The sequence below is a fragment of the Nomascus leucogenys genome, chromosome 2 (genome assembly GCF_006542625.1).
Source record: "Nomascus leucogenys isolate Asia chromosome 2, Asia_NLE_v1, whole genome shotgun sequence".
Classification (NCBI taxonomy): Eukaryota; Metazoa; Chordata; class Mammalia; order Primates; family Hylobatidae; genus Nomascus; species Nomascus leucogenys.
Window position 1 is genome coordinate 38,924,885 of NC_044382.1, and position 13,725 is coordinate 38,938,609.

The 13,725-nt window shown below is 55.8% G+C and overlaps 1 protein-coding gene across 3 annotated transcripts in view; it reads right to left on the reverse strand.

Moving 5' to 3' along the window:
* Window positions 1-13,407, reverse strand: part of PSD2 (pleckstrin and Sec7 domain containing 2) — a 48,852-nt gene extending 35,445 nt beyond the window's left edge. For 2 of the 3 annotated variants that reach the window (XM_030828237.1, XM_030828228.1), the window contains exon 1: window positions 13,222-13,407. The gene's annotated coding sequence lies outside the window, so the exon portion shown is untranslated. Of the gene's footprint in view, window positions 1-4,102; window positions 4,204-13,221 lie in introns of those variants that run through there. The other variant, XM_030828224.1, reaches the window with a different exon arrangement.
* Between the last annotated feature and the right edge of the window lie 318 nt (window positions 13,408-13,725).

Consider the following 13,725-nt stretch of genomic DNA (forward strand, 5'->3'; position numbering starts at 1 on the left):
ACAGGGCTGGGGCTGGGGGGCGCCTAAAGTCCAGCAGAACCAGTGGCAGAGCAGCCTGCCTGAGAGTGGGAGATGGCCAAGATGATCTTCTCGGGGCCCTTCTGGCTGGAGTGTGGGTTCGGGCCACGGTGCCCTCACTGCCTGCCCAAGCAGCCACCTCACCTCACCCTTGACCCTGGCCAGCCAACTATGCCCCAGTACCTGCCCTTCCTGTTACCTCTTGTGTCTCTGCTGTGCCTGCCAGAGTTCACCAAAGCCCTCTGAGGAAGATCCAGGTGGGGAGGAAGTGGGGAAGGGTCCAGCAGGGCCCCCTCCCATTCCTGCTGGTGAGTGATGGTGACAAACCACAGGCTGACAGCAGCCGGTCCCCTAGTCTCTTCCCGCGTTCTTACCCTGGCTCCAGGAGCCAAAGATGAGCGAACCTTACCTTTGTGGTTAATGGAGAGAACTAGGCTGGGAGGCTATCTTCAAGGAGGAGTTAAGAGAGGAGGCAAGGAAGTCAACAGACACAGCCTAATTGGAGCAGGGCCCACCCCAGAAGCCAAAGTGAAGCCTGGAGACAGACAGGGATAGCCCAGCGTGGGGCGCTGTCCAGGGTGCTGGGTGGGCGGTGCCACCCGGGAGCCTCTCAGAGAGCCCAGGCTGCCTCCACCACACACAGCGCCCAGAGCCCCAGCTGTCTGGGAGGAAGGAGGATGCCTGGGGTTCCCCTCCACTCCTGGGCCCCCATCAGAGCTCACCCAGCTGTGAGGAGGGACTCATGAGGAGGCCGCCAAGGGGCACTCTGGGGAGAGCACTGGAAGGGGAGTCAGGCCCTGCTCTGCCCAACTCCCAGCATGACCTCGTGTGAGTCCAGGTCAGGCCTCCTCACTGGCCTGCCCAGGCCAGCCCTACTCCCCTCTGGGTCTGTTTCTCTTCTGTAAAATGAGGAGACCCATTTACCCGTCATCTTCACTGCCACTGTTTCAAATGGGTTGGGACCAGCCCACATTTCCCAGAGGCTTCCTGCCCAACCTAATCCCAGATGTAGAGGGCAGATGTAATGTGTAACAGGCTGTGTTCTGGCTCTCCCCTCCTCCCCTGTCTGCCCCTGGCCCCACCTAGGCTAGGCTAACCTCCTCCCCAAGTGGCCTCTGCCAGTGGGGACACAGATCAGCCCCTCCAAATGCCCTGGAGAGAAGCAGGAATCTGGGTCATTTCTCCCAGTTCTGGCTGGGCCACTTCCTTCCTCCCCATGTTAGGCCTTGGCTACCACTCTGCTCTGGAGAGGGATGCTGGGGGTTCAAGAGAGGCTGCAGGAGGGGGACTGGCCGGCCTTCTGGGCTACAGCAGAATGAGCTGCAGGGGCAACAACAGGGATATAAGTGAGGCTCAAACTTCCTATACTTGCCTGGTCATAAACACCACCTGAGGGACTTGGTACAATGCAGATTACCAGGCCCTTCCCCAGACCTCCTGAACCAGAAACTACAGGGAAGGGGTATGCTCCTCTGTGATTCTTATAACGAGGCAAGTGTAGGAACCCTGGGGTAGGCTCCAGAAGAAAAGTCCCACTGAGAGAACAAGAGCCTGGGGAGGGGGGTGGGTCCACTTCTCAGGAATTCTGGGCCCTTGAGGGAAGCTCAACCACCACAGTCCAGTTAAGATTATTTAACCTGGGTTTTCAAATATGGAGTGGAAAAGAGGAGGGTAGAACAGCAGACCTGGGACCCCGCCCATTTACACTGACCCTCACCTCCTAGAATTTTGATGACTGCATAAGGGAGATTTTTACTTTAAAAAAAAAAGCCCACAGACTGAAACATCTGAAGAGCCAGGCTCTAAAATATCTGGGCCTTGATGCTAGGACATCGGGGACCTCTAGAAGTTGAGCACTGAGTGAGAAATTCTTTCTGGTCTGCCCTAAATCCCTGCTGCTGTAGTTGCTATTTCAATCGATCGGTTCCCTCTGGTTGTATACTCAGAGGAGGAAAAACAAGAAGCCACTTTCTCAACTGAGACTCCTGAGCGGGGGGAGGGGGGGCATTTAGGAACAAAAAAGAAGTGGGGGCTTTTGGCCTGCTGCCTGAGTTCCAGTCCTCTGACCTGCTTTCCAGCCCAGGGGCCTGGATGAGCATTGGCTCTGGGGCACAGGGTTTCAACCCAATTTCACCAGGATGACTCAAGCTCCCCTACACATACCTAGAGGCTGAGCCCACCACCTTGAGTCAGGGCTCTGCCTAAGCCTCCGTGAAACCTGAGGTTTAAGAGTATCAGCAGCTTCACTTGATGCTCAGCCTACACCAGCACCAAAGCTAGAATTGTGGACAGATTGAGGACCTCTTGGGAGACCCCTCCACCCCACCCCCAACTTCCAGCAGCTGCCTCAGGCTAGTTCCAGCCCTACCTGCCCTGCTATGTCCTCCTTTAGCTGGGAGTGGGATGGAGGTCCTGCCAACACCAGGCACTGGGCCACCTCCTTTGTTTCTGGGGGTGGGCAGACAAGGGGCAGCATTGAGTTCTACTCTGGGCGGGGGGCCCAGAGTCCCTGCCTGGGCTGCAGACCAGCTGAGCCCAGAAGTAGCTGAGCCAGAACCCCCTCTCTTGCTGAGCCCAAGCGAGGGCTGCATAAAGAGGAGGCTTTAGGGTAGAGGTGTAAAACGATGCCCCACATGCTCACTCTGAACTGCTATGTGTCCTGGGATTCATCATTGCTCCCTCTTGCCTTTGCGAGCCCATCTACAGAGTGGGAGCATCACCTCTGTTCTCCCCCAGAGCCAGTGGGAAACTTAAAGTCATGAACGCTGAGAGAGCTAAGGTCCAAGGAAGGGCAAACTCCCTACAAAGTTAAGGATGAAAAGCAGCTGTGCTCCACTCTTTCTACCGCCATATTTGACAAATGAGGAAGGCTGAGGCACAGAACCCAGAAAGGCTTTGCCTGAGGTCCCACAGCGTAGCTGTCTCTAGAACCCAGGAGTGGCCTCCCTCTGCAGCTAGATGGGCTGGAGACACAGAATGAGCCCCGTTTCCCAGGACCCCCTCCAAACTCTCCCAGGAGATCAAGGGCCCAAACCTTCAACCAAGAGAGTTGGCCCAAAGCAGTGGCCCTTCCCACCTCCAGCCCTGCTGGCGAGAGCAGGGGAGCGGGTGCAGCTGGGCCACTGGGCACCCATCCCAAGGAGACGCCTGCAAATTACAGGCTGGCATTGGCCAAGATCCCCCGCAGCCTCTCTTGGCCTGATCCAAGCCCCTCTCCAGGCAGGGTCTCCCACTAGCCTCAGCCCTTGGAATGACCTTGAGCTCGGCAGCCTCTTTTCAGCACCAGCTGAGGTAGGTCCCATAATGATAGTGGAACCCTGGCTCAGCCAACTGCCAGGGCTGAGTGCAGAGTCAAGCACTTCCTGGGTCTCAGCTCTCCTGAGCAACTCTGTCCCCCTCCCCACTCTCCCTGTGGCAGCTGGAGGGAGTTGCAAAAACACAAACCTCCCTCCCTCCTCATAATCCTCTGACCATCTCCCTTAGATTGGAATCCAGTCTCCCCAGCATGGCCTGAAAAGGTCCTGCAGGAGCCAGTTCTGCTGCCCTCTACCCCGTGTCCCCATGCTCTCCCACATCAGCCACAGTGGCCTTCTTTCCGCTCCCTGAGTTCATTCCCACCTCAGGGCCTTTGCACCAGCTATACCCTTGGCCTAGAATGCTCTTTCCCTAGATCTTTAAAAGAGCCTCTTCTGACACTCAGGGCTCAACTCCAACACTGCCTCCTGAGAGAGGCCCTCTCTGACCCCTGGCACTGCATCATGGAGTGATGGAGCACCATAGCACTCAGCAGAACTGAAGCTCCCTTTTTTATGTGTTTACTGATTCCCTGCCCATCTCTGTACTAGGACGTAAGTTCGGTGAGGGTGGGGACTATGGGACACGGCTGTGTCCCTAGAGTCCAGTGCAATGCTTGGCACACAGTAGGCCTTTAAAAGTATTTGTTAGATGAATGACAGGGATTATCATCATGCCTATTTGTGGCAGAGGCTATGAGAGATTGAGGAACTGCTTAGAGTCACAAAGCTGGAAAGCAGCAAGGCTGAGATTCTGATGGAATGCTAGATTGCCAAAGAAATAATCTTACGGTCGCTTTTATGGTGGGATCCAAGCCAGGGACTGTGGGAAACCCAAGGACAGGGCTGGAGGTGGGGGCCCACCAGGGAGGGCTCCAGGGGCCAGCACGCTCTATAAGACACAGGGGCAAGTGCATGGGTGCAGGACCTGAAAGCAGACATACAATACAGGCATGGGTAGGCACATGCACACATGCACACATGCCCAGACACACACGCGCGCACACACACGTGCACACACACTCATGCACCACAGAGACACACACATGCACACACGCACACATACAGACACACACAGGCACGCACACACACATGCACACACACGTTCACACACATGCACACACGAACATGCACACACACACAAGCACACAGACACACACACACGCACACAGAGGGAACTGGGCAGCCGCTCGTGAGGCAATCCCCCTAATTTGCCTGGTAAGGTGGACAAGGCACCAGCAGGCCTAGGGGCAAGGTTAAGGGCAGCGAGATCTACATCATCGGGCATCCAGGGTCAAAACCATCCTGAGTATGCAGAAGGGACTGGAATCAGAGAAAATTGTTCTGGAATGTCAGTGTGGTGGCAAGGCTGAGACCACAGCTGACCCAGGGAAGCAAATCTAGGAGCACCAGGACCCTCACATTTTGCTTCCAGTGGGCTAGGGGAAGTTGGGCACAAAAAAACCCCTCTCTGGCCTCGTGTCCCCATGTGCACCACCGATACCTAACCAGTTCCAAGTCCTGGACCTCTTTGTGCACTTGATGGAAGATCCCGCCCCAGAAATCTCACAAATGTGTGCAACATTTAGAGTATATCTGGAAAGGCTCAAAGCCCCCTGTCCATCCTTGATTCCATACCCTAACCTGGACAATCTCCAAGGACCTGCCATCCAACATTGGATACTTGGAGAGAGTTCCATGAGGGTTACTTGGCAAAGAAATCTTTCTTGGACCTATTCTCTGCCCCATGGAAACCCACCCTGAACACCCCCACTGGCTCACTACTCTTCCCCAAAATCCCTACCCAAAATTCCCTAGATCACCCATATTTTAGCACATGGGCTAGGATCTTCAGACACACAAACACATGTGAACACACGTGAACACACAAGACACACACAGACACTTAAAAGAGATGATCAATGCAAACATGTGGCATGTAGGGAGTGTCAAAACAGACCCTGAACAGCTATGCCCACACCACCATGGGGCCTAGGATGGCCAGGCCTGGAGTGCTCCAGGGCTCCACAGGACCTGCTAGGCCACCGGCAACATGGGCAGTAGGGTGCTGCCAGGAAGCCCTCAGTTGGGCCTCCCTCACCATGCTCCCTTGTAGCCTCTGCCAACCAAGGGGCCTGGAGTTAAGGATCTTCCTACCTCTGAGAGCTCCAGGCCCCCTCCCTAAGCCCAGGCCAGCCTCCTCTACATCTCAACTGCCCAAGGAGATGCCCAGGATAATTTGGAAGGGACACTCACCCAGGAGCCTCAGGAACTTCCCGGATTCCACATCCCAAAGTGACCCTAAACCCTCTTAACCCACTTGGTCTTCCCAGCTTGGACCGCCTTGTGCTGCAAGGGCCTCAGACTGGGACAGTCCGGGAGAGTGGGTCAGTGCCCCTACCTGTGTGCTCAGAAAGACCTGGCTCCAAATCAAAGCTCTGCTACCCATGAGATGTGTGACTTCAGGAAAACTGCCTACCTCTCTGAGCTCGGCGTCCTCCTCCGTAAATGGGAGGTGCCAACAGCATTTGTCCTCTCAAGGCACCTGTGAGGACTAAAGGAGATGGCATGTGTTCAGTGCTCAAGGGAGGGCTGCTGCCTCCCAAAACCTTCTGGGGGCTGCAAGGAACCAAGCTGGCTACCCCCAGGGGTGCCATGCCCAGGACAGCAGCACACAGTACAGGCCATTCAGCCAGCACCCAGTGGATATGCATCCTTGGCAGCTGTCAGAGCAAGTTCTGAGGCAGGGGCTTCAGAAGCCCAGCTAGAGGGTAGAGGCAAATGAAAGACTCCCGTGGGGCCAGGAGGGGGGCCAGAGAGAGCACCCCCTCCCTTTTCCAAGGCAGCTGAGGTCCCTACTGTCCTGCCCTCCCAAAACCCTCACCCAAGGCCAGGCTCACTCCTATCCTTCCATCTCAGGGCACACAAGTGTAGGGCAAGGGCCAAGAACCTACGTCCCCTTTAAAGATGCCCATCCCTTTCAGGTAATGCCCATTTGGAGTGATAACCAGCCCCCACCTGCTTTCCTTCTCTCAGTGTGGCCACCAGGAAACCAGCCCTTGCCTTGGGCTCATGTTCTCATGGTCAGGCAGGGAGAAGTCCCCAGGGCTGCGTGCACATTTGCATCTTATCCTGCATGTGCTCTGCTGGGATTCTCAGGGGCCCTTGGGGCTCGCTCCACAAAGGTCATTCCTAGACATCTCCCAGCTTGCTTCTCTCCCCAACCCCCTAGCCAATTGGCATCCTCATTTGCTTAGCATTTGCATACATCTGCATGCTGGTTGAAGAGCCCTTAACACTAATGAAATCCACAAAGTCTGCTGTCAAATTTCAAATCATGTTTACAGCTGGTGACTCTATGCCCAACTGACTTCCCTACAGGGTGAACCCTCAGTTATCAGGAACCACAAAGGACTAACCTGTCTTGGTCAATAGAGTTCACAGCCAGACTGACCACTGGGCCACCTTCCTCCAACTTCGGAGGGCACTGGACTCACACTGCTTCAACCCACAGGCTCATGGAGCCCACAGGCTAACATGAGCCTGTGGGTTGAGAGTTGAATCCTGAGAGCTACCATTGACTGACCAAGTGCAAATCCTCCCAACCAGCCCAGCCTCAGATACAACACCTGGGCAGAGGCAGACCTGAGAGAGCTCCACCTCTGAGCAGCTCCCCACAGTCTTCTTCAACAGCCAAGAGACAGAAACCAAGAAGCTTCCTCCTCCCTTCTCTCTGCCCAGTTTTCACATACCCCAAACCCTCTAGGTCCTCACATTATCTGTCCAGGCCCCCCAACTCCTCTCCTTCTCTGCCTCCCTAACTGTGGCCTTCCTCCCCACCCCCTCCCCAATCTCGGTGTTATGTAGCTTCTCTTCATCTCTCCCCAGCCGAGTCCTCCCTTCCTCTCCCTCCTCTTCCCTGTCCAGTCTTTTCTCCTCTTAGGACTTCAGCTCAGGGTCTGCAGGCTGTGGCCTCCTTGATGAAAATAAAACAGTACGTGGTACGAAGTAAGCTGGTGTGAAAGGGGCTGTGCTGGGCCATTTCACTGTCACCTCCTCTCTTGCCCATGGCCGGCTGAAGGGAAGTCAGGCACTCTAAAGCCTCACCCATCCATGTGCTGTACATGGGGCAGGAGAGAGAGAGGGGACCCAAGAGTGATGCCAACATTTGTGCCCTGAACAACTAGAATGATGGAGTTGCCGCTCAAGAAGAGAAACTGGGTGGAGCAGGTTTGGGGAGGAAGATCACGGCAAGTTGAGGGGGGTTGTCTGGCAGACAGGAAAGTTGAGATGCTGTGTAGGCTGCTGGAGTCGGGGAGAGGTTGAGACTTGGGATTTAAATTTGGGGGCTGGCAGTACATAGGTGATACTTAAAGCCACAAGACTGGATGGGATCTGTATGGAGGAGTGGAGATGGGGGAGAGAGCCTGTGCAGGGCAAGTGCTAGGGCACCCTGATATCAAGAGGTAGGAGGGGGAGAAGAGGAACCAGCAAAGGAGGATGAGAAGGAGCAACCCACAAGGTAGGAGGAAAACAGAAGAATGGGTGTCCTGGAAGCCAAGGAAGGTATTTCAAGGAAGAGGAAGACTGAATGTGTCAAATGCTGCCAATAAGACTGAGAATTGACCACTGGGTACAGCGACAGGAACGTTACTGATGACCTTGAGAGGAGAGGTCAGCAGAGTGGAGCCCCATAAGAGTGGAGTCAAGAGAGAACGGGAGGAGACGATGTGGAGACAATGAGTCTAGACAACACTTCCAGAAGTTTCTCTGCAAAGGGAAGGAGAGAGATGCAGTGGTACCTGGCTGGAGAAGACAAGAGACCTTTTTTTTTTTTTTTTTGAGATGGAGTCTCTCTCTGTCATACGGTAGCGCAATCTCAGCTCACTGCAACCTCTGCCTCCTAGGTGCAAGCAATTCTCCTGCCTCAGCCTCCCAAGTACCTGGGAGTACAGGTGCCCACCACCATGCCCAGCTAATTTTTGTATTTTTAGTAGAGATGGAATTTCATCATGTTGGCAGGCTGGTCTTGAACTCCTGACCTCAGGTGATCTGCCTATCTCAGCCTCCCAAAGTGATGGGATTACAGGCGTGAGCCACCGTGCCCAGCCAGAACCATTTTTAAGATAAAAGAAATAACAGCAAGATATCTGTTGATGGGATGCTCTAGCAGAGAGGAGGACCCAATGATGCAGGCAGGGGCCCTGCTGGAGGAATGCTGTCAAGCAGACACAAGGGGCCAGGATCTCTGCACAAGTGGTGGGGTGGCCTTAACCAGGAGCAGGAACACTTCACCCACAGAGACAGAAGAAAGCAGAGCAGTGAGTGCAGACGCTGGCAGATGCTGAGTGTGGTGCTGGGAGCCTCAGGACGCTCTGACTGCTTATATTTTCTCAAAGATTATCTGCTGAAAGGAAGGGTGGGAGAGGCTGGAGGGTGAGGGTAGAAGAGCAAGTGAAGGTCAGGCGCAGGGGCTTATGCCCATAATCCCAGCACTTTGGGAAGCCAAGGAGGGCAGCAGAGGAGGGCGGATCACTTGAGGTCAGGAGTTCAAGACCAGCTCTGGCAACATAGTGAGACCCCATCTCTACACACACACACAAAGAGCAAGTGTGAAGGAATCATCTAGCATGCAGGAGAGGCAACAACCTCAGAACCTGTGCTGTGCCTGGTGGACTGCACTAAGGACCCACCTGAAGTTCAGAGTTCATGGGCTTGGACTGAAAGTGAGAACAGTCAGGGCAGTTGTTTTGCTCAGCCCCATTCAGCTGCATGTGCAGGAGGGGGGTAGGCCAGGCATTGGATTTAACCAGTGTTGGGGTTTTGCCAAGCAAGTGTGAAGAAGCAAAATGAGGTAAGGGAATTGGGGTCTGCAAGTTAGTGGCAGGATTATCCTGGCTTCCACAGGGACAGCTGCCATCTGAGCTGGCCTAGCCCTGTTCAGGCCCCTCCCCTGCTGGTGCCCGAAGCCCACCATCCATCCCCTGCAGTAGGCATGTTGGCTCTTCTTTCTGCCCGCATCTCAAAATGAGCTTCTGCAAGGGGGCCACAGTTGGGGCCACCAAATGAGCTTCCCACACACCATTCCTCTGGCCTGGAAAACACCTCAGTTCTCATACACTCAAAACCTCCATCTCCCTTCCCAAGCCACTGCATGAGCTCATCCTTCCCACTCTCCCTACCTCTAGTCAGACACAAGGGCCTGTCCGTTCTTCTTCCTAAATCTATCCCAGCTCCATCCCCTTCTCCGATCCCCGCCCAGCAACACCCTCCCAGCAGGGCCACCAAACCACACAACTCCACTCCCTCTATATGCCACAAGCAGCAGCCCCAATCCTGTCCACCCCTGTCTTGTGCTGGGCGCTGCCACAGCCTCCTGGCTGGTCTCTTTCCCACGTGCTGGCCCAGTTAGCCCCACTCCATCCTCCTCAGAGTGCCTTTCCACCACTACAAACTGCCTCATCATCCCCTCTTCAAACCCCTTCAGTGGTTTTGAAGTGCCCTTGGGGAAAAGGCCCATCCCTCAGCCCACATTCCAGGCTAGCTGTGGCCTGGGCCTCCCTTCCTGTCTGGCCCCCCATGCCCTGTCCCCTTGCTGTGCCTCTCACTACTTTCTCTAGGTCTCCCCTCTCCCCCACCAACAGCACCTGTCTGAGTTGTGGCTCCCCCACCCCCAACCCTGAGGTTTTGAGCTCCCTGAAAGTTTCTGTCTGCTTCTCTGTTCTCCAGCATCTGGTCTGATGTAGGGGTTCAGTCAGATTTGCTGACCTGGTGTGCAGATTACCAGGTAGATTAAGCTTCTGGAGGTAGGGAAGGGGGAGGAACAGAATTGAAATACAGGGACCCCTGAGCCAAGTGACCTAACTTACTGCCACCTACTACAGGACAAACTAATAACAGGTGCCTCCTGATATCATGCACTGAGAAGGACATGATATCATCTATGGGATATTCTTGCCCCAAAATGGTTAACTTGACTCTAATCACAAGCAAGCAAGAAGACAAATCCAGGTTGTGAGACATACCACAAGCCTTCAAAATTGACAATGTCACAAAAAAAATTTTCAAAAAAGCCAGGGATTCATCCAGAGTGAAACACTAAAGAGCCATAAAAACTAAATGCAATGTACGTTCCATGATCAAATTAAAAAAAAAACAGCTATAAAGGACTTTACTGAGACAACTAGAGAAATTTAAATATGGACTACATGTTAGGTTAAACTGGATGATTACTAAACTTCTTGGGTATGATAACAATATATTATTTTTGTAGAAAAATGTCCCTGTCTCAGGAAATTCATGCTGAAGTATTTAGAAGTGAAGTGTTATAATGTTGGCAACTTACTTTCAAAAGGTTGAGAGAGAGAGAGAAAGAGAGAGAGAGAAACAAATGTGGCAAAATGTTAACAATTGGCAAATCTAGGTCTCTAGGTGAAGGGTATGTAGGTGGGTGTTCACCATACTATCAGCTTTGACAAGATAAAAAGTAAGGTGGGAGAAGGAAGGGAGTGGAGGGAGACATTCCAAAGAGGGGAGCTCAGGGGTTGGAATTTTGGGGCAGGAGTCAGAGGAGAGGACATTCCTTCCCCAGGGCAGTTCACAAACCTGAGCACACAGAGCTGTGGGCCAGCCCTGGGCTGGACGCTTGAGTCACCACAGGCCAGGCAGGCACAGATCTGGAGTGGCTTACCACCTGAAAAGGGGGCCAGACCCTGAGGAAGCGAACTCACCTGTGGGCAAACCGGCTTAGAGGCACAAGGAAAACAAGCCAGCCCCAGGGAGACCAGGGCAGGAACATGGGCCCCTCCCCCGCCCCTTTGAGCTGTGGCATGGAGTCAGGTCTGGCCCCAAGCCCACCCAACTCCCCCAAACACCCCTCGAGGGGCGACAGCCTAAGTGTATCCTCCTGTTCGGAGAGCCAGTCTAAATACGGAGCCTCAGACATAAGATGCCGCTCAAAACAGATTTTCCTGGAAAAGACCATCTGGCAAAGGAGGTCTAGAGCATCGTCTGTTGTGAGAGGCAGTGTTGATCTCCTGCAAGCCAACGTCCGGAATGGGAATGCCCTGATCCCACCTCCCTAGGAAACTCCAGCTTAGTGCTTGTTTTTCCCAAGGTCACCCTCTTGCCCAGATGGAGAGGCACTCTATCCCACCTCCCACCTCCCTCCTAAGTTGTATCTCCAGGGAAGAAGAGGAGAGGATGGGGACACAGGTCTGAGTATCAGACAGTTCTGGCCAAGTGCAAATCCTCACTCTGCCACTTACTAACCAGGTGACTTTGAACAAGCAACTCTACCACAAAATGGGAATAAGGGTAGTGCCTCCCTCTAAAAACTGTTATGAGGGTACTTAGCACATATGCTCCATATATGGAAGCTGGGTGAGGTAATACCCCCCAGCCACTCTCTCTCTCAGTCCTGTCTAGAGCAGGAAGTCATTCTTTCCAGCTATCTTTGTTCTCTCCCTTCAGGGAAGACCCTGGAGGCACTATTGGTCAGGTCTGCTTGTGGAGCGTGCACCCCATAGTTGTCAGACCAGGAAAGCTGCAGAAGGGAAGCCTCTGAGGGCATCCCTGGGCTGCAGGGTGCAATTCACCCCAGCATTGAGACTTCAACCTTGCAAGAGGCACCAGTGAGGGAGGCCTTCCAAGGACAACCCAGTCATCCTCCTTTAGCTGGGCCACACCCACCTACTCACCCCACTGCACGGGAATCTTTTGGGGGCTCTGGCCAAACCCTAGGAACCTGCTATGTTTCCACCAGGACCAAATGACTGCATCTGTCCTGGGCCACGGGTTGGGTTTGGAGGCAGTCCCAGCCCAGTTAACCCCCCCGACCCCCAACCCCCAACCCCCATTAAGCAGCTCTTAGTTTGTACGATCTAGAAAAAGGAACTGGGGAACCCAGGAAAGTCCAAACCCAGGCTGCCCACCTGCCCTGGCTAAACCCTGAGCCCTCTCCCTGATCCCCATCAGGGAGAGGGTACTTAGCACATATGCTTATCCCCAGGCTGCCAGGAGTCCTAGGCCCTCTTCCATTGTGACTGCTGCTTCTGCTCCCTGTTCTCTTCCTGGCCCCCCCAAGATGGCCCCAAGACAAAGGGGTGGGCTTGAGACAGTGGCCCCCTGGGCCTATGCAAAAACAATGCCCCCAGTGATCATTCCAGGGAGTCCCTGCATCCTCTAGGAACAGCTGAATACCTCCTCTGAGGAGGGGGCCCGCTGGGCAGGGTTGTCCCCAGTGTGGACTCCCTCTGCACCCAGCCCCAGCAGCCCGCTCCTGGGACCCTTCCCTCCTGCTGCCGCCTCGGCCATTATGTGCCTCCTCAGCCCTGCCTGCCACGCCCCCGTGCGAGCCCCCGCTCTAGCTGCAGAGCCCGGGAGGCCTGGCCGCCAAGCAGGGCTGTCAAAGTTGGGAAACTGGAAACAGAAATAAATCCTCAAAGCTGCAGCCTTGTGAAGGTGGCTGCCGGCAGGCCCCGGTACCCAACGCCCCGATCCTCGGCCACCAGGCTGCCACTGGCACCCCCCACGCACACACGTACCCCCAGATTATACAAAAGCGGGGAGAGGGTAGTGGGTGGCGGAGCCGGGAGACAATCGGGCCGGCAGCCCCCACCCTCCCTCAGGCTGGGCTCCGGCGTTCCCGCGGCGCCCGCTCTCCCCGGCCCAGACCCTGCCAGCCCGGGCTTCCTCTCTCGGCCCCATCTCCATGACAACCGTATCCTTCGGATGCTCCAGACGCCGCGGAATTGATCTGGAAATGTAGCTTTGTTAGCGGACCCGGGTGGGCACCGAGGGCGAGGGCGGCGCCCCCCACCCCGCACGCGGCCCCATCCCCGGCCGCTCCCGCCCCGGCCTGGCCGCCAGCGGGGAGGGGCGGGTCCCGGAGCCCCGCGGCCCCACTCACCGCTGCTGGTCCCCGCCGCGGGTCTGGCCTCTCACGGCGGGGCCATCGGAGGCCGCCGGGCTGCACGTCCCGCCCCGCCGCCGCCGCCGGTCGGAGCTGCCCGCGCCCGCCCGCCTCCCCTTCAGGTGCCGGAGCCGCGATGTGGAGAGGCTGAGCTAGGGGGACGGACGGCAGGAGGGAGGGAGCGGAGCCGTGAGCTGGAGGAGGAGGAGGAGGGAGGAGCGGGAAGGGCGGGGAAGGGCGGGGGCACTGCGGGCGCGGGAGCGGCGGGCGCGGAGCCGGGAGGGAAGCGCGGCCCCTAACCCTGTCCGCCCGCCGCGCAGCGCTCGCCCCGGGACCCCGAGCGTGACGGGGAGGGCGCGGCCCACCCTGTCCCCCACTGCCCCGCGCGGGCCCTTTAAGAAAGGGGGGAGGGGAGCCCCCCAGTTTCTGCCCCCTCCTAGCCCCGCCGGGCCCCTGCCGTCCTCGAACCCTCGGCCAGACCCAACCACCTCCGCCCCCCAG